Genomic DNA, 27,297 nt, shown 5'->3' on the forward strand with positions numbered 1-27,297 from the left:
TTGAATGCTGTGACTACCCCCACCACTTTCCCAGGCAGTAAATCAAGAAGTAGGATTTTAAAATGTATGATGATATTTGAAGTTTAATTAATTTATATAAATAATTCAGCTCAATTATGCATCTATTTTAAACATATTGTTTTCCCCTCAACCTCCTCCACTGCAAGGAAAACAAACCCAGCTTATTCTGGCTCTACTCATAATTCAAAAGTACCATCCCAGGAAACATGGTGAATCCCCTCAGTACCTTTTCTAAAGCAATCAGACCCTTTTTAAAGTGTGGTGACCATAACTGCACACAATACTCCAGTCACAAGCCTCCAAGTCTGATGAAGGGTCTTGACCCGAAACGTCATTTATTCCTTTGCTCCAGAGATGCTGCCTGACCTGCTGAGTTATTCCAGCTTTTTATAATAATCTTCAATGTAAATTAGCATCTGCAGTTCCTTCTTACACAATACTCCAGCTATGGCCTAACCTAAGTTTTGTAAAATGCTAATGTGACATTGGTTGCGGTACAACAGTAGTGTGAAGAGAAAAACACCACAGTGCAAAATATAGTTTGGCGGCATGGTAGTATTACAATTCAAGAGAAAAATTCAAATGCCCACATGAGGTGGGTTGGAAGATCAAATTGCATCCTCGCAAATGGGAAGACCATTCAGTAATCTCATAATGGAAGAGAAAATGCTATGTTTGTTGGTACATGCTTTCAAGCTTGTATCTTCTGCGCAACGAGGGAGGGAAGAAGAGGGAATGTCCCTTGTGGAAAGGGTCCTTGATTATGTTGGCTGCTTTCCCATGGCAATGTGGTGTTGGTGGAGATGGTGGTGGGGAGTCTGGTCAGTGTGATGGACAGGGATACAACTCTGCAATCTAGAGCTGTTCCCAAACCAATCTGTGATGCAACTCAATAGTATGCTATCCATGGTGCATCCGTAAGAGTTGATAAGAGTCATTGGAGACTTGCTGAACTTTCTTAGTATCCTGTGGAAGGATCCTGGCACTGATGTAATTTTTTTTAGGGCGGTAGGTTCAATGTGGTTGGTCTTGGATGGATTGTTGGTAATATGTACATCTAGGAACTTGACTTCCGCGCTCTTATATTCTATGCCCCAGCCAAGGGGAAAGCCAAATCCATTATGGTTCTTCACCACCTCATCCACCTGTGCTGCCAATTTTAGGGATCTATGAGCTTGTAAACCCAGGTCTCTGTGCTCCTCCATTTTCCCTGGGGATCTTCTATTAATAGTATACGTCCGACATTAATAGGATATCTAAACTGCAGCACCTTGCACTTATTGGGGTTAAATACCATCTGCAATTGCACTGCTCACTTTACCAGTTGATCAATATCGTTATGCAGCTTGACACTATCCTCCTCACTGAGCACAACACTAGCAATTTTTAGTCATTTGCAAATTTACTAATCATACATTCTGCATTCATATACAAATCATTCTGTTGATTTGTTAATTTGAATTGTTGATCAGCCTGCCATGAAGTGTATTCAGTTCTGGGCACCATGTGACAGGAAAGATGTTGTCAAGTTGGAATGGGTACAGAGAAGATTTTCGAGGATGTTGCCAGGACTCGAGGGGTCTGAGCTATAGGGAGACGTTAAGCAGGCTGGGATTTTATTCCTTGGAGCACAGGAGAATGAGTGAAGATCTTATAGAGGTGCATAAAATCATGAGAGGAATAGATTGGGTAGATGCACAGCATCTCTTGCCCAGAGTAGGGGAATCGTGAACCAGGGAGCATAGGTTTAAGGTGAAGGGGGAAAGATTTAATAGGAATCTGAGGGGTAACTTTATCACACAAAGGGTGTGGGTGTACGAAACAAGCTGCCATAGGAGGTAGTTGAAGCAGGGACTCTTGCAACGTTTAAGAAACAATTAGGTAGGTACATGGATAGGACAGGTTTAGAGGGATATGGACCAAATGCAGGCAGGTGGGACTAGGGTAGATGAGACAAGGTTGTCTGTGTGGCAATTTGGGCCGAAAGGCCTGTTTCCACGCTGTATGACTATGACTCGATATGAAAGACCTTTTTAAAGGCTTTACTGGTCTTGGTGACTACATCAATCATACTGACCTCATCAATATATTTTGTTACATTCAAAATACACAGACTATTCAGACAGAATCTCCAACTATAAACCCACGATCAATATCACTGCTGAAACGTTGCCTTTCCAAATGTGGATTAATCTTGTCCCTCAGATGGTATCTCCTTGGTTCAAAACTCATCTCTGGAACATCTTGACAACAAGGACACCACTCCTGTTTATTGACTGTAGCATTGCCTTCAATACATAATCCCATCCAAACTCATCTCCAAGCTACTGGACCCAGGAGTCAGTACCTCCCTCTGCCACTGGATCCTTGGTTTTCTAACCCACAGACCCTAATCTGTGAGGAAAGGGACAACAACCAACTCAACAATAATTTTGACCAGTGCCCTACAAGTCTGCATTCTCAGTCCCCAACTATACTCTCTATGCACTCATGACGGTGCAGCCATATTTGGCTCTAACTCCTTCTACAAGTTTGGAGAATGAACAAAGACGAGACCAAGTCCAGGAAGGAGATGGAGAGCTTAGTAACATGGTGTCAGGACATCAACCTTTCCTTCAATGTCAGCAAGATGAAAGATCCAGTTGTAAACTTCAGGAGTACATGCCCCAATCGGCATCAATGGTGCCAAAGTGCAAATGTTTGGGAGCTTGATGTTCCTCGGCTTAAATACTACGAACGATCTGTCGTGGGGCAACCACATCTGAAGAAGGGTCTCGACCTGCAACGTCATCCATTCTTTCTCTCCAGAGATGCTGCCTGTCCCGCTGAGTTACTCCAGCATTTTGTGCTTAGCCATATTGAAGTGGCAGCCAAGAAGGCATACTAATGCCTCGGCTTCCTGAGGATACTGAGGAAATTCAGCATGCCTCCATTGACTCTTCAATGGTGCTTTATAGTTCAATGGACCTTTATTTGTTACATGTGCAACTGCACAGTGAAATTCTTTTAGCAGATTTACTGCCATGTTTTGACGCCATTGCCAAAGTCCGGTCCGCCTACGAACTTGGTCTACTGGTGCAGTTCCTGAACCAGGTAAGGCCCAGGGCCTTCTTCTGTCGCCTTGGACCGGATCTTTGTGTCCCAGGGGTGTCTCCTGCAGCCGATCTAGAAGGCGCTGGAGGGGCATTACTCCCGTTCAGCCTCCCACCCGCCCTTGCTCCTCACATACGACATCTCGAGCAGCTCCCTTCTGGTTCCACGGCCCACTGAGCCTCTGGGTGGGTTCTTGGTTCTGCGATCCACTAACTCTTACAAGCTTCTACAGATGACCCATAGAAAGCATACCCTCAAGCTGCATCACAGCTTGGTTTGTTCGGTTCATAAGTTCATGTGATAGGAGCAGAATTAGGCCATTCAGCCCATCAAGCCTACTCGGCCATTCAATCATGGCTGATCCATCTTTCCTTCCTAACCCCATTCTCCTGCCTTCTCCCCAAAACGCCTGACAGCCATACTTAGTAAGAATCTATCTATCTCTGCCTTTAAAATCTCCATTGGCTTGGCCTCCACAGTTTGGCAGCAGCTCTATCCAAGACAGAAGGTAAAAAAGAGTTGTGGGTATAGCTCAGTCCATCACACAGTCCAGGCTCCCAACATCGATTCCATCTACACTTCATCTGTCCCGGAAAGCATGCAACATAATCAAAGACTTTCCCCAACCAGGTCATTCCTTCTCTCTGCTCCCGTCAGGGCAGAAGGTACAGAAGCTTGAAAGTGTGCACCACCACTCTGGGGCAGCTTCTTCCCCTCTTTATCAAGCTTCAGAACGGCCCTTCCATAAGCTAGGGTACAGTGCGATTCACCTCGATCTCATTGCGGACATTGGACGTTGCCTCTAGAACTGGTGCGCCACCGTGCTAAGAACTATATTCTGCAGCCTGCAGCTATTTCTTTGTCTACCTCTTGTACTTGAGATTGGCTTGATTGTAGTTATTTAAAGTGTTATCTGATTTCACTGACTAGCATACAAAAAAAAACTATTTTCACTATACATTGGTACACGTGACAATAATAAACCTACACCTAGGAAGTTAATTTATTTTGTACAAGCCCCTTGTCTTCACATTTGTAACCACAGCCCTAACAGCCATCAACCAAAATGGAGTCTGCTAAAGATCAAAACAGGTAAACCTCCTAAAGCACAATGACCCCTACTGGTTTGGAGCAGAACAACTGGTGCTACATTCATTGGTGCTACCAATACCAATAAGTCTCAAAGTGAATTTGCCAATTCTCTGACTAATGCCATTCATATTGGTCTCTGCTGGCTTATATAATGGCTTATATTTAATCATATATCTTTGAATGCTTGATCTAGTATCCTGCCTATTGTGTGTGTTTCTGGAGAGCTAACGCCAATCATTAATATGGGATAGTCTGTGGTGTGAAATTCACTTCTAGCCTCAAATCATTTCTCTGGCTTTCAAAGTTTTAGTTTGAATCATGACTGGTTCTCTTCACTCAAATAAGAATCTCCTTTTTAATACTTTTAATAACTTTGAAACTTGAAACTGAACATTATTTAAAGGATCGGTAACATCTCAGAGGCAGAGCGTCTCACAGCGCTGAAGTAGATGAACTTAAACTGAGATTTCTGCCATCACACTAGCGGGTAGTTTCAGCAGGTTCCCTTTCAAAATTAAATGCCCATAAATACTATAGATCTAGTAAAAAAGTGATGTGATCCCATGCTCATCAGATTACAAATGAGTAAAGTTCAGGAGAACATTCCTAACAAAGGAGGAAAACTTTACCTGTAGCTTTCAGAGTCCAAAGAGAAACCTTAAAGGGGCTGTCTCACTGCGGCGACCTAATCTGCAAGTTTAGACGAGTTTGCCCGCGACTCAAACTCGCAGCATGGTCGACACGTGGCCCTAGGAGGTCGTATGAGGTAACTGGACCTCTCCTTCATGCTCGAGGGAAGTTCCTGCCTACTGGCAGCTTCAACTACACTCCTTCTCCCCCCCCTTCTCCCCCCTTCTCCCCCCTTCTCCCCCCTTCTCCCCCTTCTCCCCCCTTCTCCCCCCTTCTCTTCCCCACCCCCTCCGCGCTCTCTAAAGGACTTACCGTACACTGCGCAATCGTCTTTTACCTTCCTCTTCATCGCGGGTCTGAATTTCAGACAGCGCTTCCCCGCTTTCCCTGGCCCCTGCCTTTGCGATGTGTGTGTGTGTGTGTGTGTGTGTGTGTGTGTGTGTGTGTGTGTGTGTGTGTGTGTGTGTGTGTGTGTGTGTGTGTGTGTGTGTGTGTGTGCGTGCGTGCGTGCGTGCGTGCGTGCGTGCGTGTCTGTGTGTGTGTGGTCGGTCCAGCTCGCGGTTTCAACGCTGCGGTCGATCCAGCTCGAGGTTTTCCAGGCGAGTGCCCTCGAGCTGGAAGATCGAAGACACTCCTCTTAAATCGCGGATTAGCTTGCCGCAGTGGGACAGCCCCTTAAGAAGCACACAACAATAGGTGCCGACGAGTCATTGTCAGGGTCACTATCTCTCTCAGAAACTTGGTCTTAGAATTCTTGTAAGTTGTCTCAACACTGGTGTGAAACTTTTGATACTTTGTTTTGTGACTGCATTGCAGGCATCCGGGAAGGCTCAATGGGAAAAATTAAGGAACATTTCATTTTGCTTCATATGATTTTTGATTAATACTTGGAATGGGTGAGTAGCTTTTGAGCAAAAACAACAGAGGCTGGTGTTGAACCTGTTAGGGTCGAGAAGAATGAGGGTCTTAAATTGAAGCGTGTGAAAGCCTGATGAAGCTTTAAAGGGTGCACGCGGAGAGCTTGTGGTGGAAACTAGAACTCGGGGTCGGTCACTGTTTAAAGATTTAAGACAAGGTTGAAGTAATATGTTTCTCTGTCAGAAGGCTGTAAGTCTCTGAAACTCTCTTCATTAAAGGGCAGTGGAAACAGTCATGGAATATTGTTAAGGCAGAAGTAGATGCATTCATGAAAAGCAAGGGGTAAAACAATGCTGTTGGTAGATGGAATGCAGAGCTGAGATAGCAATCAGATCAGTGATCAGACACTAACATGGCAACATCCTGTGATCGTGCATCTTACACAAGAGAGCTGCTTCCTCCCCACACCCATCACCCTATCATTGTCTTTTTAGTTTAGTTTAGAGATACAGCACGGAAACAGGCACTTTGGCCCACCGGGTCCGCGCCGACCAGCGATCCCGCATATTAACACTATCCTACACACACTAGGGACAATTTTTACATTTACCAAGCCAATTAACCTACAGAGCCAGTGGATGTAGTGTACCTGGACTTTCAGAAAACCTTTGATAAGGTCCCACATAGGAGATTAGTGGACAAAATTAGAGCACATGGTATTGGGGGTAGGGTACTGACATGGATAGAAAATTGGTTTGCAGATGGGAAGTCAAAGAGTAGGGATTAACGGGTCCCTTTCAGAATGGCACAATACCGCAAGGCTCGGTGCTGGGACCGCAGCTATTTACAATATACATTAATGATTTAGATGAACGGATTAAAAGTTATATTAACAAATTTGCAGATGCCACATAGCTGTGTGGCAGTGTGAACTGTGAAGAGGATGCTATGAGGATGCAGGTTGGGTGAGTTGGCAGATGCATGGCAGATGCAGTTTAATGTGGATAAAAGCGAGGTTATCCACTTTGGTGGCAAGAACAGGAAGACAGATAACTCTGGATGGTGTCAAGTTAGGAAAAGGGGAAGTACAACGAGATCTGGGTGTCCTTGTTCATCATTCACTGAAAGTAAGCATGCAAGTACCGCAGGCAGTGAAGAAAGCGAATGGCATGTTGGCCTTCATAACAGGAGGAGTTAAGTATAGGAGCAAAGAAGTTCTTCTGCAGTTGTACAGGGCCCGAGTGAGACCACACCTGGAGTATTGTGTGCAGTTTTGGTCTCCAAATTTGAGGAAGGACATTTGTGCTATTGAGGGAGTGCAGCGTAGGTTCAAGGGGTTAATTCCCGGGATGGCGGGACCGTCATATGCTGAAAGAATGGAGCGACTGGGCTTGTATACACTGAAATTTAGGAAGAGCGGGGATCTTATTGAAACCTATAATTTTATTAAGGGATTGGGCACGCTAGAGGCAGGAAACATGGTCCCGATGTTGGGGGAGTCCAGAACCAGGGGCCACAGTTTAAGAATAAGTGGAGTCCATTTAGAACGGAGACGAGGAAAAACATTTTCACTCAGAGAATTGTGAATCTGTGGAATTCTCTGCCTCAGAAGGCAGTGGAGGCCAATTCTCTGGATGCTTTCAAGAGAGAGTTAGATAGAGCTCTTAAAGATAGCGGAGTCAAGGGATATGGGGAGAAGGCCATGGTGGATGATCAGCCATGGTCACAGTGAATGGCGGTGCTGGCTCGAAGAGCCGAATGGCCTGCTCCTGCACCTATTGTCTATTGTCTGTCTATTGTCTATTGTCTGTGCCTTTGGGGTAGAAAATGTCAAAGGTTTACAACTCTCTGCATAAATGAATCTCTCCTCACCTCAGTTCTTTGTGGCCAATTCCCTATTCCGACACTGTTCCCTGGATTTTCGTCTCATGCCTGTTGAAACAGTCCCTGAACATCTACTAAACTCAGTACTCCTCGGATCTTGTATGCCTCAGTGAGATCAGCTCCTTTTCTTCTGAGCACCACTGAGTGTAGGCCAAGTTTAAGCAATCTCTCTCCATAGACACCCCCCCATTCACAATCTAGTGGGTTTGCATTCTTCTGACTCCAGGGCACACATTGCCTTCTTTTGGCAGAAGTACTAAAAATGGCAGGAGCCCAAAGTAAAAAAAAAAACATGAAAGCCCTGTTTAATCTCTGTAAGACTTCCTTACTTTTGTGCTCCAATCCTTTCGCAATAAAAGCTGAAGCACCTTTTGACTTCCTAATTGCTTGCTCTACCTGCATGTTAATGTTGAAATGCATGAAACCTTCTCCAACTTTGTGATACGACTAAAATGAGGAACCATTGTGTTCAGTAAATACTCCATGCATTAAATAGTTTGAATGTCTGCACTGTTCCCATTACAATGCACTTAAATCCTGTTCAATTTAAGTAACAGACGTGTAAGAAAGATTGCTTAATGCACTACAAAGGCTTAAAGGTACAAAATAAATATATGTATACACTCTACCTATTTTGACTGCATAAATGCCTGCTGGTTACAAGTAGCTGTCTGAAAACTTAAAATGATTGTGAAAGGCTGTTCTGATTCAGTTTTGGTGTTAGGCATGATGGGGTAAACACAAACACTGTGTGTTGAGGGAACCTTGTAGCTGACTATGCTTCCAGTTCATTCTCTGCCTTGTGCCACCATTCATGGGAACAATGCTGTCACAAACACTTCCCCCCCCCCACTATATTTATTTATTTATTTATTTAAATGATTTATTGGCTCCAAGGTGTTTTGATCCTTTACAGATTTTTTTCCTGCCTTCTCCAGAACATGTTGATTTCTTGAAGAAATGGCCTTTAGTAGTTCTTATAAACAACATACATCAAATCTGCACCTAGATGTTGGCTTCTGCTACAGCTCTTTTACTATGAAAAATGTCACAGGTAAGTCATTTTGAATCTGAAATATTCGCAAGGACCCTTATGTGTGCCTTGAAATATTTGTTATGCCATGTTCTAATATATTGCATATGCCTATAAAATACACACACTTATAGTGAGAAATTTCTGTAAGATAATGCCTTACATGATGTGACATTGAGCCAAGCAGAGGAGATCAGCCTTAGGTTCTTTGATTTGTTGCACTGAGTCAGCCACTTGCAGTATAACTTGTGTAGGTAGGAACTGCAGATATTGGTTTAAACTGAATGGACACAAAATGCTGGAGTAACTCAGCGGGACAGGCAGCATCTCTGGAGAGAAGGAATAGGTGAAGGTTCGGGTCGAGACCCTTCTTCAGAAGTATAACTTGCAGCATAACTTGATCGGCTGCAATTAAGAATCAGTGCTCCTGAGTTCGAGAATAGAAATATGAGAAAATGTTCCTGGTCTCTCTCATCTCTCCTTTGCTCTCAGCTGTTATAACACATTATTGATGATGGATGAGAAAATGTTGGGCTTGGCTCTGATCCTACTCCAGTTGGGGAAGCTACCCACTTTTATTGCCCAGATAAGCAAATATATATCAATGCAGACCCAACATACTGTTGATGTTGAAATCCTAAGTAAAAAAACAAACTTCTGGAGAAATTCAGCGGGTTAGACAGCATCTGTGGAGGGAAATGGACGAATGATGTTTCGAGTCGAGACCATTCTTCAGTTTGAAATATCATCTGACAAAAATATATATCATTTATTTGGTATGGTGTGTATGACCTCTCAACATATGAACACAATTTCTAACTAACTATCACTACCTATAGGAGATGAAGAGTTGGTGGGGTAATGTTTGCTAAATCGAAAAATACCAACTTTAATTGTAGTGTAGGAAGAAAGCTGCAGATGTTGGCTTAAACCAAAGATAGACACAAAATGCTGGAGTAACTAAGCGGGATAGGCAGCATCTCTGGAGACAAGGAATGGGTGACATTTCGGGTCGAGACCCTTCTTCACAAAGATAGTAATCTTTTTCCTAAGCTAGGTTAGTTTAACACTACCTGTTTTACTCATTATACAGATACCTAATCCATTTTGAATTTGAGGTGCAAGACATTTATTACACATTGCAGTTTGCAAAATGAAAGTTCACAACCATTTTACTGTTGATATATAGTAAGTATATATGTCCCCTGTTAAATCTGAGTAATCTTTTATAACAGTGTGCTTTATGAAGGTTCTCTATTTTTGGGGCAGATTTAAATAATGTGTATTTAATCACTAGCCAAAGTAAACCGTGAAACTTCATAAAGAGACTTGTGTTGAATGTCAGAATGTTACCATCTGTTATCTTGGACATTCATCAACTTGCTGCAAAACTGAGCTGTCAACCAAACACCTCCTCCTGTCGATCAAGATGGGAGTGCAAAAACTCAAGAATGCAATGAAGTGTGAATTGGTTCCACTACCAAACTGAACAGCACGTTTTCTATAACCAATGAAAATCCATCATAGGAACCAAAAATATTGGATATGTTGACATACTTAGACTTCTGTAAAACAGTAGCAGACATGGGGAAATTGTCTACCGATTCCCATTGGAACCATGTGTAGGAAGGAACTGCAGATGCTGGTTTAAACCAAAGATAGACACAAAAAGCTGGAGTAACTCAGCGGAACAGGCAGCATCACAAGAGAGAAGGAATAGGTGAGGTTTCGGGTCGAGATCCTTCTTCAGACTCCATAGCTGTTTCAATGGCAGCAGTTCAGTAAATTACTGTTCGACCTTTTGCATAAAGACATTTGTGTAAATGCCCTGGTGCAGCAAGGTGAATAGCTAGTCACCATCTGATAGCATCTTCTCCCTTAAGTCAAAGCAGTTCACCTAATACTTGAGGGCTGGCAATAAACATTTGTGGGAATGTGAACTCGTTATAAATGTAGAACCTAATTGGTTATCTATAGTCACGCATGGTGAAACAGAGCATGATTGATTTCTGCTTCTGTGCAAAAGGGAAGAATATCTTATCCCATTGACAGCGTTTCTAAAAGGTATAAATTAGAATATTAATTTCAATTAGTAGACCATCACTTGAAAGTACAATTGTAATATGTATTTCTAGCTGCTTTTGGATTTGGCCTAAAGGGTCAGAGATCTTCTCTGTGAGAAGACAAACAATTAATTTAGTATCAAAATGTAATAGAATATGACCAGGGCAGGGGGTTGCTGTTGTTCTGTGGGAATTAACTTCTGCAGGTCACATGTCATTGGTCAGTGACCCCAAGCTATATAGGGTCATGGATCAGGGGAGAGTACACTTGGTTGTCTGCTGTCTTATTGCGCCCAGAATATATACTCATCCTTTTACTGAAATGAACACAAAACGTTTTAAATTTTCAGGGACTTATTTTGGCAAATTGTTCATTTACTAAATGTCATCAATATACCGGAGTTACAAGTAAACATTTGTAAATTTCTTTCTTTTTATCTTTTTAAAAAGTATAGATCTTGTATGAAATCAGTATCAGGAATAAATATACTGCCACTACTGTATGTGGCTGAGTAGGTTGTAAGTTGATAGATTTAATTAAAACAGATCCAAAGTAAATGAGGAACAGGTTAATTTGAAATGCACATCTAGAGAGCAAAAATTGCAAATGTTCATGAATGATTAAATATATCTGTAATCATTTTTGATTTACCATTTATTCGCACCTGAAGACATATTACTGGAAATGACTAAATCTCATGACTCCAGTTATAATGATGGTACACTTAAGCAGCTCATTCTAAATGTGACATGCAGTCAAAAAGTAAATCAATAAGTTAGCAATTAAGAATTTATGATAATATTTGAAGTTGAATTCATTTATATAATTCAGCCCAATTACACATATATTTCAAACATGTCATTTCAAATATCGTTTCAACATAATGCTTCATTCCATCTCAATCACTATTTTTATATTGGATAACACATTTTCTCGAAAACACATTCATTCACATTTGTGAATTTTGTAACAGTAAACTTGATAGGAATGAACCTGCATCATTTTGTATGCTTTGGCAATCTGGTGTGTTGTTAAATACTTGAAGCTATGTACTCCATCCATTAGAAAAGCTGCCACATGTCTTTATTGTGTATCTAGTTAAACGTTAACATTCCTTTCCAGCCCATGCCTTTGGCTTGAAAAGGCTTTAAAAGTCCTGACAGCATCCATTTGCATTCCCTTTAGTCCATGAGACCAACAAGCTGACACATTCTAAAAGGTCCTCGAAAATGTAGATGACATCATATTCAGACACTACTGATTGATTAAGGGCCTTTGTAGCTACGTTGACCTATGAATAACTGATGCTCTTGACTACAGTAGTCTAAAGGTAGCAAAGCTGCTCTCTTAAAAGTCTTCGACTTGTGGCAAATGTTTGGCCTATACAGGTTGCAAAAGATGAGAGTATAGAAACATGGTTACTTAGACCTCTGCTCCCCGGTTCAGGTTAAACATTTGAAAAATACAGGAAAGATTTAGTTTGAGTTTCTTTGGTTGGTTGCTTGGTAACTCCATTCCTGTGTAAGATGGTCATGAAGACTGAATGCTCATTGCCACTGGCTAAGGTGAGACTGGAATCATGAAAATTCACATGAGTTGTCCTGTGCTAGGAACGGAAACTAATGTATTGCTCAGAGTCTGCCATGAGGGAGAGTACATAGAAACATAGACAACAGGTACAGGAGTAGAGGCCATTCGGCCCTTCGAGCCTGCACCGCCATTCAATATGATCATGGCCGATGTATTGCTCAGAGTCTGCCATGAGGGAGAGTACATAGAGACATAGACAACAGGTACAGGAGTAGGCCATTCGGCCCTTCGAGCCTGCACCGCCATTCAATATGATCATGGCTGATCATCCAACTCAGTATCCTGTACCTGCCTTCTCTCCATACCCCCTGATCCCTTTAGCCACAAGGGCCACATCTAACTCCCTCTTAAATATAGCCAATGAACTGGCCTCAACTACCTTCTGTGGCAGAGAATTCCAGAGATTCACCACTCTCTGTGTGAAAAATGTTTTTCTCATCTCGGTCTTAAAGGATTTCCCCTTTATCCTTAAACTGTGACCCCTTGTCCTGGACTTCCCCAACATCGGGAACAATCTTCCTGCATCTAGCCTGTCCAACCCCTTAAGAAATTTGTAAGTTTCTATAAGATCCCCCCTCAATCTTCTAAATTCTAGCAAGTACAAGCCAAGTCTATCCAATCTTTCTTCATATGAAAGTCCTGACATCCCAGGAATCAGTCTGGTGAACCTTCTCTGTACTCCCTCTATGGCAAGAATGTCTTTCCTTAGATTTGGTGACCAAAACTGTACGCAATACTAACCAAGTCCCTGTACATTTGTGCACATTTGACTGAGTAGTGCTTCATCTGTCCAGCAGTTTGTCCTCAATCTCCTCACTAGCTCTGACTACATTAAGGTTTTGTGGCTACACTATCCCCAGTCTTGGTTATGTACCTGTCACCAGGTCTCGAGGTGATGAATTCGGAGGCCCTGACCCCAACACTGTCCTGGCAAACTTTGATAGCTTTGGTTGTCAAATAACTATTTTCCTATTTGTATATGTATTTGATAACCAGACACATTCGAATACAGTATATGTGGGAAGGAACTGCAGATGCTGGTTTATGCCAAAGATAGACACAAAGATAGACACAAAATGCTGGAGTAACTCAGCGGCGTTGGCAGTATTTTTGGATAGAGGAATGGGTAACGTTTCAGGTTGAGACCTGACACTTCATCCATTCCTTCTATCCAGAGATGCTGCCTACCCTGCTGAGTTACTCCAGCATTTTGTGTCTACATAAGGTAGTGTCAATCAATAATAGAAGAATCAATAAATAGAAGAAGAATCAAACAAAAAAAAATTGCTGATTATTAGAGCCAGGATGTTTAGGCACTAAAAAACTCTAAAATAGGCAGGCAAAATGGCATAATAAAATTACAAAAAAGGCACGAAAAAGGCATTTATTGACAAAAAAAAAAGCATAAAAAGGCATGTATTTCCACGACTAGAATATGGTAAAAAATGATAATATAAAGGTATACTACATTAAATGACCAAAGTTACCTGGTTGCACATAATTACTCACAATTTTTTCAAATTATCTGGTGTTAAACTATGCCGTCTGTCAGACAGAATATGCTTCAGTTGTGAAAAACTTATTTCTACCTCAGCTGAGGTCATTGGTGCATACCCAAAATAAGCTACAGACTCTATATTCATGTTGATATCTTGTGCATTACAACTACCTTTGAGAACTTTAGCTATGTTTTGTATTTCTTCAAGATCTTTGTTAGCTAAAATCACTCTCTCACATTTTCCTTGTATGTCTTTACCTACATCGCCAGGAATTTTACGAACACCGTCAGTTACTTTGTTGAAAACTTGCAAGTTATTCACTAATGTTTTGCTACGTTTCTCATGGGAAGTGATAGCTTGTGGGAAGTTTGCAAAAATGGAAGCAATAAACACAAGATCGCGGTGGAGGGACTTTTTCTGCATGATTTCACTGACGATCCTGACTGCAGCAGATTCTTCTTCTTCAAAACACTTGACGATTTCTTTAATCTTTTCAAAATTTGCAGCATAGTAGAGTACAGCAGAGAACCATGTGCCCACCTAATCAAAACGGGTTGAGGAGGTAGCGGAGTCTCGGGTGCCATTTCCTTGAACAATTGCACGGTGCTTTGAGGAAGATTTTCTTGACATTGGAAACTAGGCGATTGACATTTGGAAACAAGCTACGTATTTTCTTGGCAATTCTATGAAATCCTTGAGCTAAGCATGTCAAATGCAACATTTTGGGGAATAAAACTTTAAGAGCATGAGCAGCTTTTTTCATGTACGGAGCTGCATCAGTCACAAACCTTCTGGCCAAAGTACAGCAAGTTAAGATGTAAACAACTGAGCAATCGTTGAGCTGTTTGACTTCTCCAATACTTCCGATGTCAACAAATACTCCTTTGATGGTTGACCAGCCTCCAGTGTACCAATGACCACTTTGGCAACATATCTCCCCACAGCATCGGTTGTCTCGTCTATTGAGATCCATATTTTGTTGCGTGCAACTTCATCTCTAATTTTCTGCACAACAATGTTGAAGTTGCTGTCAACATAATTTTTCCGTAATGATGACTCGCTTGGTATATGTTCCTCTGTGTGTTTCTCTAAAAACCTCTGAGAGATTTGTTTTCCATTTTCCACAGTGGAATTCCAAAATCAATGAATTCCAGATCACTCGAAAACTCAGATTTGCGATTGGAGCCAGCAGTAAATGTAGTGAGGAGACAAGCTTGGGTATTTTGCTTGAGTAGTCTACACCCCAGCGGTGTCAACATTGACTTCTTTAATTTTAGATAGCCCTTGTCTTCTCCCTCCTCCCCCTCACCCTTCCCAGCTCTCCTTCTAGTCCTACTGTCTCCGCCTCGTTCTTTCTTTTTCCCGCCCCTTCCCACATCTGTATGAAGAAGGGTCTCGACCCGAAACGTCGCCTATTCCTTCTCTCCATACCCGCTGAGTTTCTCCAGCATTTTTTGCCTACCTTCGATTTTTCCAGCATCTGCAGTTCTTTCTTAGATAGATCTTGGAGAAGACTGAAATAGCGGGCAGCAGCACGAACGAATGAGCGACTGACTGGGGCGTACCCGGTGGTGGAAATCTTCTTGCAAGTTATACTATGTTAACACATTAATAATGACATTAATATTAATGTGTTAACATAGAAAACGTCATTGTAATCACGGTACAACTGGAGAAAATGCACGACCTTTTAGCAAAACGGCCAAAAAAGGCTGATTTAGGCATTATGAAATCATCAAAAAATCAGCATTTTCTCCATAAAGATATAAATTATGCAGCAGTGCACCACATTTTTTTATCTGTTCTGAAAAAAATATATAACTTGGCATCAAATTTGCTTTGAGTTATTGCACAGAGCAAACTTGTAACTTGCATATCTGGAAATACTTTATAAAAGTAAAAATATTATTCAAGGACAGAAAATTGTTACAGTGCAGACATTCCATTAGTTTTAAACCATATTTTTCATTTTAATTCATTATTTTGAATGATTTGTTTAATCTAGACTTCCTTGGTGTTTGGAGAACATGGACTCCAGAATTACCAATCTTATTAAGGCTATCAGGGCTTTTCAAACGTTCAGATATTAGCAGCATATTTAATCTTATCACACACGTTTGTAATCCAATAGAGATCAAACACTTAAAGTGGAAAAAGACTTAAATTCTCTTTTTCTTTACCCCTGTCACACAATTCTGAATTTTGATTCCACAATTTTAAGAGAGCCAGGTGCACCGGTACTTCCTTTGTTTCAGAGTAAATAAATAGACATTCATGTCAACTAAAGTACAAATTAAGGGGGAAATGTGTTTATAAAAGGATAAGAAAGGCAATTTGTTTAGAATACATTCCTCTGTGATGTTGTGTAAAATGCAACAGGGTGATTGCTCATCAGTGTTTATCAAACAGACTCATTTTCATGCTCAACTGCAATTATTTCAAAGCAAATCCTACTTGTAGGGAAATTCTTCTGAGCTATCCCAGTTCAACAAACATTGACCAAAGATTGAAATAAAGTGCTGGCCCATCACAATAGTAGTTTCTCTGGAGCTTGTGCTGTATCTGAAAGCAGGTGTTTCTGCTTTAAAACCAAGGCCTTTTAACTTCAACAAATAAGTAATTCCTCAAAAGTGGCTTGTCTTGATACACTGTATCAGCTGTCATCCTCTATAGGAATGAAGCCTGAAAGAATATTTCCTTTAGAACTTTTAACTCACTTTTTCACAAGCAGTTTTCCATAACTGCATTTCGATGAGAGAAGCATCCCTCAAGGTTCATGGCTTAAGAAAAATAAAACCATGGGCTTAATGGAACATAGAGTTATACAGTTATAGTGATACAGTATGGAAACAGGCCCTTCGGCCCAACTTGCCCATACCGGCCAACAGGTCCCAGCTACATTCGTCCCACCTGCCTGCGTTTGGTCCATATCCCTCCAAACCTCTCCTATCCATGTATCTGTCTAGCTGTTTCATAAATGTTGGGACAGTCCCTGCCTCAACTACCTCCTCTGGCAGCTTGTTCCATACACCCATCAGCCTTTGTGTGAAAAAGTTACCCATCAGATTCCTATTAACAGTTCACACAAAGCTGCTACATGTTTGTGAATATAGAGGTTGACTTTACCTCTGGCTGCAATGGTACAGGAATGGTCACATAAAAGAAGGACAGACAAAATCACCATTTCCATTATCAGTAGCATAATGAGGTAACCCCAGCTTGGCTCCGGCTTTCTTTCTTCGCCTCTTCACAAATTTAAAATGTAAGGGTCTGACGACATCAGCACACTCTGAAGAAAGGTCTTGACCCGAAACGTCACCCATCCTGTCACCCATCCAGAGATGCTGCCTGTCCTGCTGAGTTAAAGTCCTGTCCCACGGTACAAGTTCATTCCAAGAGCTCTCCTGAGTTAAAAAAAAAATCGAACTCGTGGTAAGCACGGAGAATGAACGTAGCGGGTACGTCGGAGCTCGGGGACGTCTCTTAGCAGATCGTTACGCAAATGGCAGGTACTCGGGAAGACTCGCTAATGGCCAGGCACGGAAATCGCAATCAAAATATGGAGGGGACCGGGAGACAGGGGGGACACAATTTTTTGGCAGCCGCGCGCGCATGCGCACACTCACACGCGCGCGAGGCTTCGGAGGCTCAATCCAGTGCTAAATGCAGCTCAACTCTGCCTGTCTCGCCGGGTTAACCTACAGCCCTGCCTGGACTGAAGGGCCACCAGCGCTGCTTCTCCACGCTGGCCATATTTTCCGCAAGTAGGTTAACCTGGTGGGACAGGCAGAGTTGAGCTGGGTTTTGCGCTGCTTCTCTGCGCTGGCTGTGAGCCTGTGGGCACCGCGCCCGTCTGACTCTCGACCTCTCTGGCCAGCCATGGGGGGGGGGGCACTCGGGTGGGGACGGGACAGCGCCGGAGAGCCGGGATCGATCCTGGCTGCGGATGAGGCGCATGTCTGTGCCACGTCTCCCTCCTCCAATGATCGCGCTGAATCATCATGTCCCGCCCCCATTGCCTGCTGACCGACGTCTCTCTCGTCCAATCGGCGCCCTTGATCAGCAGTCCCACCTCCACTGTCTCGCGGAAAGCGGAGATTTCACCGGGTTTTAAAATCCGGATTACAAAAACGTGAGGGGGATGTACCCCACCTCTCAAAACAGAGGGGGGACGTGTCCCCTCCACCCCCCCCAGGATTTCCGCCCCTGCTAATGGCAGGTAAGCACGGGAAGACTCGTGAAGATTTTTCAACATGTTGAATAATGTCCACGAGAGCCCCGAGTACCGACGAGTGGCCATTACCTTAAATCTCCGAGTTCGAATCAGGGCAAACTCGGGAGAACTCTTGGAATGAACTCGTACTGTGGGACAGGGCTATTACTCCAGCATTTTGTGTCCATCTTCAGTACATTGTTGCCTATTGTTGCGTGTGTTCACCTCCAGAACCAAACGGTCCAGCATTCCCAATAGGCTTTCATGTTTCCATACATTGCTGGGAATTGAAATGGCTGCCATGCTAATTCAGAATTCAAAATGTTGACATTTTTTAGCCTAGTTATGCAAATCATCATTGAGATGAGATGACAACAAAAAGGAGTCTAAGGGATAGGTGTGTTTTCTGTGTATGGTAATCTATGAATAGGCCAGTAGCTTATTTAAAGTACCCCCTAACTTGTGGAAGCATGCCTTGTTGTTTGCTGCGCTTTTAAGTTAATGGCAGTTAATGGAAAAATAATCTGAGAAATGATTAACAGTTCAGTACCGCTGTTCTTGGAAGCTTCCCTGGTGGCTGACCTGGTAGGAGCAAGGATAAGGAAGGCATTAATGTATCTCAGCTTTGCTTGGCAGATTGCCAAGATTGTCAAGAGAGAGGAGGTCACCAGCTCTGATAGTGTCATCCTCTGAAGTGTATAAAATCATGAGAAGAATAGATTGGGTAGATGAACAGAGAGACCGGAGTAGGGGAATCGAGGACCAGAGGATATAGGTTTAAGGTGAAGGGGAAAGATTTTAATAGGAATCTGAGAGTAACATTTTCACACAAAGGGTGGTGGGTGTATGTAATGAGCAGCCAGAGGAGGTAGTTTACATTAGTTTAGTTTAGTTTAGTTTAGAAATACGGCGTGGAAACAGGCCCTTCGGCCCACCAAGTCCGCACCGACCAGCGATCCCTGCACATTAACACTATCCAACACTAGGGACAATTTAAACTTTTTTTAATACCAAGCCAATTAACCTACAAACCTGTAGGTCTTTAGAGTGTGGGAGGAAACCGAAGTTCTCGGAGAAATCCCACACAGGTCACGGGGAGAATGTGCAAACTCCGTACAGACAAGCACCCGTAGCCAGGATCGAACCAGGGTCTCTGACACTGTACGGCAGCAACTCTACCGCTGCGCCACTGTACCGCCCAAAGGAGGTAGTTGAGGCAGGGACTATCGCATCATTTAAGATTACAACGTTTAAGAAACAATGAGACAGGTACATGGATAGGACAGGTTTTGAGGGATATGGACCAAACACTGGCAGGTGGGATTAGTGTAGCTGGGATAATTTGGGCCGAAGGGCCTGTTTCCACACTGTATCACTCTATGAAGTGTTTTGATTAACTACACTTTTCTTTATTTCTTTAAGGCTCATCTTGAATAACAAATGGCAACAGTCCTGCACCCTACCTGCAGCGCTCTCTTCCATTATTTAATTTACAACCAAGCAAAAGGAGATGACTTTCATTCTCATATTAAAAATAAACTTGCCCCTTCGTTGTTTCCCTCACACGGTCAATAACAACATTCATGTCTCTTACCCTTTCAGTAAGGTAAACTGCACTCATGCCCAATGATCAAGAGAGGAGCAAAATCAGGGCATGTGCACCTAATGTCGAATGTGCTGGAGAGGCAACCAGTAGCATTTATAAGGCTCTGCCCAGAGTACATGCATAAAATTGGTTGTGCCTCTTTGATGTACTGGAAAATTGTACATTCAGCCACCTTGGTGTATTTCATGCCTTCTGGATATGTGCAAATGTTGTTAGGATTATCATCCGAACCCTTGTTTCCTTTCCCACTCCTCTAGGTTATATTTAATGCAGGTCCCCAAGGAAAGCACCCTAGAGGAAGAGAATCTGCTGGCGAAGAGAGACTCAACCCACAGAGTTGTGAATTTGTGGAATTCTCTGCCTCAAAAGGCAGTGGAGGCCAATTCAGTGGATACATTCAAAAGCGAGTTGGATAGAGCTCTTAGGGCTAGCGGAATCAAGGGATATGGCGAGAAGGCATGCATGGGGTACTGATTGTGGATGATCAGCCATGATCATTTTGAATGGCAGTGCTAGCTCGAAGGACCGAATGGCCTACTCCTGCACCTATTGTCTACGCATCTATGTACCTATGAAGAACGGCCATAAGCTCCATCACACTCAATCTTTTTATTTTTCTTCTTAGGCCATTTCTTGAGGTTGAGGATGGTTTTCCTCCTTTCCAGTGCTGTAGGTTCTGAAGGGCCTGCCAAGATCAATGTGAGATCCACAACCATGCTACATTGGTAGGGTGGTCAGATGGGTAGTTTGTGAGTTAGGGTCTTCCATTAATTTTCCTATGTTGTTTCCTTCAAATGAAGGGATCCAAGATGCTCAGTGGCAACCCAGACGCTCCTCCCACTTTGACCGGAAACCGGCCCGAGATTGCCATGAATTGGTGAGGATGTTACATTATTAGTGACATGCTTGGTTTAGTTTAGTTTAGTTCAATTTAGAGATACAGCGCGGAAACATGCTCTGCGGCCCACCGGGTCCGCTCCGACCAGCGACCATTAACACCATCCTACACACACTAGGGACAATTTTACATTTATACCAAGCCAATGCACCTACAAACCTGTACGTGTTTGGAGTGTGGGAGAAAACCGAACATCTTGGAGAAAACTCCACGCGGTCACGTGGAGAACGTACAAAGACTCCGCACAGATAACATCCGTAGTCAGGATGGAACCCGGGTCTCTGGTGCTGTACGCACTGTAAGGCAGCAACTCTACCGCTGTGCCACCTACCGTTCCTATCATTTCCCCTAATCTTCTGATAATCTCTTGCTATTGCCAGGGCCAAAAGAATAGTTCTTGCTATGGAGTCTGGTATCGGGAATGACACAGTGCTTCCCATCTCTGAGAGTGAGCCAGTGCATTTAGAGCCTTGAGGCTGATAATGCTGCCCTGGGGGAGCTGGCTGACTTTGGTTCAGGATTTAAAAAAATTGCGAACATAACATTGGTGCGATATCTTCAGGGCTCTGAGATGTCTACTGTAGATTATCTTTCTTTCTGAAGGGTAAAGTGGGGCAGAGATTACTGTTACATGATAGACCAGGAGATTGGTTCAGGATTTGAGGTCCTTGACACATTATTTTCCACAGATGGCCAAAGGTTGTGCTTTCATCCTTGAAATGGTGGTGAATTTCATCTTCAATATCTTTCTATAATGTAGAGGGCGGCTCTTGAGATATGGGAAGTGACCTTTGTTTTTAGAGTTGCAAGAGGTGGCACCATTGTTGTACAAATGGAACAGGTTGACAGAGGACCATTGTTTGCAGCTGTTTAATGAAAGGCCCATTTTCTTCTACAGTTCAGCAAGATAGTTGATGACAATTTTGAGCATGGTATCCAAAAATGTCAACAATATATTGAAAGTTGGAGTCACCTTGACTCTGTAGTTGGAGTTATAGAGTTTCCCATCCATCCTGTGATATATCTATACTCCAGTGGGAAGATAGTTGAGGTAGGATGGAATATTGAGACATAAAAGATTGAGAAAGGGATTGGAGTGATGACACAGCCTTTCGTGACCCAATCTGCAGTGGGATTGGGACCGTGAGAGACCGGATTGTCACTTGCCTACCATCATGTAGTCGATGATAATCTGCAAGTTGAATCGGTAGTAAAGAAAGCAAACTCAATGCTATTATTTATTTCAAGAGGGCTTGTATACAAAAACAGGGATGTAAGATGTAATGCTGAGGCTCTATAAGACACTGGTAAGGCTGCATTTGGAATTTTGTGAGCAATTTTGGGCACCATATCTGAGGAAGGTTGTGCTGGCTCTGGAGAGGGTCCAGAGGAGGTTTACAAGAATGATTGCAGGAATGAGTAGGTTAACCTATGATGAGCATTTGTCGGCACTGGGCCTGTACTCACTGGAGTTGAGAGGGGGACCTCATTGTAACATACAGAATAGTGAAAGGCTTGGATAGAGTGGAAGGGGAGAGGATGTGTCCACTAGTGGGAGAGTCTAGGACTAGAGGTCACAGCCTCAGAATTAAAGGACTTTCTTTTAGGAAGAAGATGAGGAGAAATTTCTTTAGTCAGATGGTGGTGAGTTCCAGAGAACACTGTAGAGGCCAAGTCAGTGGATATTTTTAAGGCAGAGATAGATAGATTCTTGATTAGTACAGGTGTCAGAGGTAATGGGGAGAAGGCAGGAGAATGGAGTTAGGAGGGATAGATAGATCAACCATGATTGAATGGCAGAATAGACTTGATGGGCCGAATGCCCTAATTCTACTCTTATCACGGATGGCCTGATGACCTTATGTAGAATAGTGATGAATTTCTGAGCAAAGCTGAACATGAAAAAACATTCCTTGTTTAACGGAGTCAGAGGCTTGTTTATAGGCTCAAAGAAAAGGCTATGTGCAGTGCTTGATGCTTTCTGCATTTTACTTGGAAGTATTTCAGTAAAGATCATATGCATGTGCATCCTGAAGGACAAAACCACATAGTGAATTGGAGAGTAGGTCTTTGATAGCTGAAGAGGAGCTGACAAAGACACCCTCTGTGTCGGACCACAGAAGACGCTTTTTGCTGTTGGATGTTTCTCATTTCCTGAAGATGATTATGCCTAAGGCATTTCTGAAGTATCTGGCCTGTGTTTCTCATGTGAGAACTCACACATATGTGAATATTTCACACACTGAACTTTTTTCTCGCTTATTATATTGTTCACAGTGCACCATGCCTTCACCTGTTGTGCTGCTGCAAGTAAGAATGTCATTGTCCTATCTGGGACACATGACAACAAAACACTCTAGACTCTCGATTCTCTCTTGACATTCACTTTGCCAATGTGACTGACGAGGCTGTAAATATGTATCTGCAGTTCCACGCTTTTAAGTTTTAGAACTACAGCAGAAAAACATGCATTTCCAAAGTATTGTTTATCTGTCAAATGGCCTTTTCAACTTCTTGTCAATATGGAGTATTTTTCATACTAGTGATGAAGCTGCATGACACATTGTCTAAAGTCTAGTTCAATTGTTATCTCTCACCACACCAGCGAGGTCCATGAGCTAAATTCCTGACCATGATTTTGCCTACTTCCTACCGCCACTTGATTTTTGGCCTCGAGGACTTTTGGATCTCATGACGACTTTTCTGCTTCTCTCCATTTTCTCCATCAGTGCAGAGGATGAAAATCTGAATCCTGCTCTTCATCCAAGCTTTGCTTTCAAATCACAGAAATCACAAAGCACCTCCCTTCAGCAGCCACAGGAATGGCTTTCGTACAGCTTTTGCTGACAATAACATTCCTACAAAGTTGGCTTTCATGGATGTGTACCAAGACCAACATGCTGATCTTATCATCATAACTGGCATTACAACCATTCATGCCTTCCTATGCCTGATCTGCAAAATTATTGATTCATTATTTTCAACTTTTTTTTCATGTATCAAACTGTTACGACTCCCGAATGCAGGTACTTCAGAGCCGCGTAACATAATTCAAAAACCAGGTTCAAGTTCAAAAATAGATTTAATTTTTCAATGGAACACAAAACCCAAACCTGATTCAAACAACCCAGTCAGGGATATGGATGGACTAACAAACAATTAAACAGTGCTCCAGCCAGCCACGTAATGGGCCGTCGAACCGGAGACTCTAAAACCTGCCTAAAGAGATATAACCCTGAAACAAAATACCCGAAAACACTAAGGTCAGCACTTATCCGTCCAAATTCAATATTTGTTAACAAGTAATGGTGAAAGTACACAAAGATCTATGCCATGTGGCCAGTCCTTCCTCAGCTCACACCAGCAGGCTCACAAGTCAGGGTCTACGAAGAAGAGAGAGAATCCTGGGAAACTCTGGTATTTAAGCTTCAGATGAGTCACCCGTCACCTGACGCAGCTTGGCCAATCGGGTACAGGAGCCTTTAACCCCTTGATTCCAGACTCACAGCCACGAGGCCTCTACTTGGGAGAGAAACAGAGAAAGGTAAGTACATAGCATTCACCAAGGGGGGGAGCGCCTAACACCCCCACCCAAAGATACTGAATAAGTTTCGGAAGAAGAGAGAAAAAACACCACCAAATCCCAGAAACTATTCAGGAGCTAAAACACTACTGGCGCGACAAGGCGTCAGCCAAGACATTATCCTTGCCACGGATATGCCTGACCTCCAGGTTGTAGTCTTCCAGCTGCAAACTCCAGCTCATTAACCGCCGGTTTTTATTCTTCATACTCTGCAAATATACCAAAGGATTATGATCCGTGAGTACGATGACAGGGACATTCGAGGAGCCAACATAAACCTCGAAATGATTCAGAGACATTAAAATAGCAAGGGCTTCTTTCTCAATGGTGGAGTACCACTTCTGATGATGATTAAACTTCTTAGAGAAGTACGAAACTGGATGCTCCACCCCATCTGAATCATCCTGTAGAAGAACTCCACCAACCCCACGATCACTAGCATCCACTGCCAGCTTAAATGGACGCTCAAAATCAGGTGCCGCAAGCACAGGTGCGCGCACCAGAAGACTTTTAGTATGATCAAAGGCTTGTTGACACTCTGCGGACCACACAAAAGCTACCTTCGGACTCAGCAAATCCACGACCTGGAGCACACAACCAAATCATCAAGGTATGCCTCACAGAAGGACAAACCAGACAATACAATGTTCACCAACCGTTGGAAGGTCGCCGGCGCATTGTGCATCCCAAATGCCATTACCATGTACTGAAGAAAGTCATCAGGCGTAACGAACGCAGAGATCTCCCTCGCCCGCCTAGTCAAAGGAACTTGCCAATACCCTTTTAACAAGTCCAACTTAGACACAAAAGATGCACTTCCCACACGATCCACGCAATCCTCCATCCGTGGGAGAGGATAGCAATCCGGCTTAGTTACACCATTCACTTTCCGAAAGTCCGTGCAAAACCTGTCCTCCCCATTAGCCTTCGTAGCCAGTAGACACGGAGAACTCCACGGACTACAACTAGGTTCAGCAATGCCATGCCGCCGCATATAGTCAACCTGACTCCTTAGACGATGACGCCTGTCAGGGTTGACCCGATACGGATGCTGTTTAATTGGCGCAGCACCGGCCACGTCAATGTCATGCTGCAGCACAGACGTCTGAGAAGGCACATCCGAGAACAGTGACCCATATGACTTCACCAAAGCAAGCAGATCACCCCGCTGACTTCCAGTCAAATGAGACAACCGCAAGGGATGCGACTCCAAAGCCTCAGAGTTACTCAGCTTTCCCTGCGTCACTGCCACAGACAACCGTGCCTCACCCACTTCACCACCCGTGTCAGGGGGCAGCACCACTGCAGCCAAAACAGGCTTAGACGAAACCGAAGGACACAGCTCCTCCCCATCAACCTCCACAGGCTCCTGCTCATGGTACTGCTTCATCATGTTGACATGACAGAGCTGAGCCTTGCGCCTCCGATCAGGGATACCAATAACGTAATCCCTCTCACCAACCTTCTTAACCACCTGATAGGGACCACTATACCAAGCCTGCAGACTGGAACCAGGAATAGGCAATAACACCAGGACCTTGTTACCTGGAGCAAAATTCCTACTAGAAGCCTTCCTGTCGAACCAGTCCTTCATCCTAGACTGAGCAGAAGCAAGATTACCCATTGCCAGTTCGCATGCCCTCCTCAGTCTAGAGCGAAAAGTACAGACGTGGTCTAAAATACTACGTTTTGTATCCTCCTGCAACCATTTCTCCTTCAGGACCCTCAACGGACCACGTACAGTATGCGCGAACACCAGGTCAGCAGGACTGAACCCTAAAGACTCCTGCACGACCTCACGCACCGCAAACATAACTAGATGAACCCCCTCATCCCAGTCTTTTTCAAACTCCAGGCAGTAAGTCCTCAACATAGATTTCAAAGTCTGGTGAAACCTCTCGAGAGCTCCCTGGTTCTCAGGATGATACGCTCTGGAGTAACAATGCTTAATATCTAACAACTTCATTACCTGACCAAAAACCTTCGACATGAAGTTGGTACCTTGGTCACTCTGCACAACCTTGGGCAAACCGAACAACGAAAAAAACTTAGTGAGAGACTTAACAATTGCAGGGGCAGTAATTCTACGCAAAGGGACCACCTCCGGAAAGCGGGTAGACGCACACATAATTGTCAATAAAAACTTGTTGCCCACCCTTGTCCGAGGTAGAGGACCCACACAATCAACTAGAATCCGCTCAAATGGCTCACCGACCACAGGGATTGGATATAAAGGCGCAGGAACAATCGATTGGTTCGGCTTTCCTGCCACCTGGCAAATGTGACAACACCTGCACTGCTGTTTCACGTCCTTTTTCAACCCTGGCCAAAAAAAATTCCGTAAGATACGGTCATACGTCTTATTGACCCCCAAATGTCCACCCAGAGGACCATCATGAGCCAAACAGAGTATCTCGTCCCTATACCGACGAGGTATCACAATCTGATCAACCACGCTCCAATCATCATGCCCAGATATATCCAAGGGAGACCACTTTCGCATCAGTAAGCCATCCCTTAGAAAATACCCCTTTGCTGTGGAATCCATATCCCCCTCAGGCACCGCGCAGTCGAACAGATCAGATAAACCTGGATCACTCTTTTGCTCCTCAACCAGCCGGTCACGTGACAGCGACACCGGCACATTTCCAGACACTACCCCATCTTGAGATGGAGAAACACCCTTCACAACACAGGATCTATCATCCTGATCCCCAAAAATGCTCTCACTCAGGTCCACCACATCCTCAAACTTCGCCTGGCTCTTAGCCATAGCCCTCGTGACAGCACAAGCTGCGAAGATGCTGCTTAGCCAATCTATCAGGACTCTGCACCATCGGAACAGCCGTCACCTCAGGAGTAACTAAAACTCTACCTCCTGCCAAGTAATTCCCCAAAATCACAGAAACTCCCCCAACGAGAAAACACGGCCGTAACCCAACAGTTACCCGGCCTGAAACCAACTCGGACTCGAGACGCACGGTATGCAAAGGCACTACCATGTCATCCATCCCGAATCCTACCACAGGGACACTTGACCCAACCGATGATTCCCCAGAAAACGGCAGTACTCTATCCAATATAAAGGACTGAGCAGCACCAGTATCACGCAAGATGGATACTGGAACTCTATCACCCCCATCCTCCAGAGAAACAAAACCATTCATGATGAACGCAGAATAATTCCTACACTCATCAGACTCAGGCACCTCAGGAACCACAGGTGCCTTCTG

At 43.5% G+C, this 27,297-nt stretch overlaps 1 long non-coding RNA gene across 5 annotated transcripts in view; it reads left to right on the forward strand.

The window, feature by feature from the left end:
* LOC116980069 overlaps nucleotides 1-27,297 on the forward strand; it is a 294,722-nt gene that overhangs the window by 188,999 nt on the left and 78,426 nt on the right. For 4 of the 5 annotated variants that reach the window (XR_004413848.1, XR_004413850.1, XR_004413852.1 and 1 more), the window contains exon 3: nucleotides 8,517-8,632. This is a non-coding gene — a long non-coding RNA (uncharacterized LOC116980069). Of the gene's footprint in view, nucleotides 1-8,516; nucleotides 8,633-20,383; nucleotides 20,461-27,297 lie in introns of all 5 variants that reach the window. The other variant, XR_004413849.1, reaches the window with a different exon arrangement.

Source organism: Amblyraja radiata, chromosome 13 (genome assembly GCF_010909765.2).
Source record: "Amblyraja radiata isolate CabotCenter1 chromosome 13, sAmbRad1.1.pri, whole genome shotgun sequence".
Classification (NCBI taxonomy): domain Eukaryota; kingdom Metazoa; phylum Chordata; class Chondrichthyes; order Rajiformes; family Rajidae; genus Amblyraja; species Amblyraja radiata.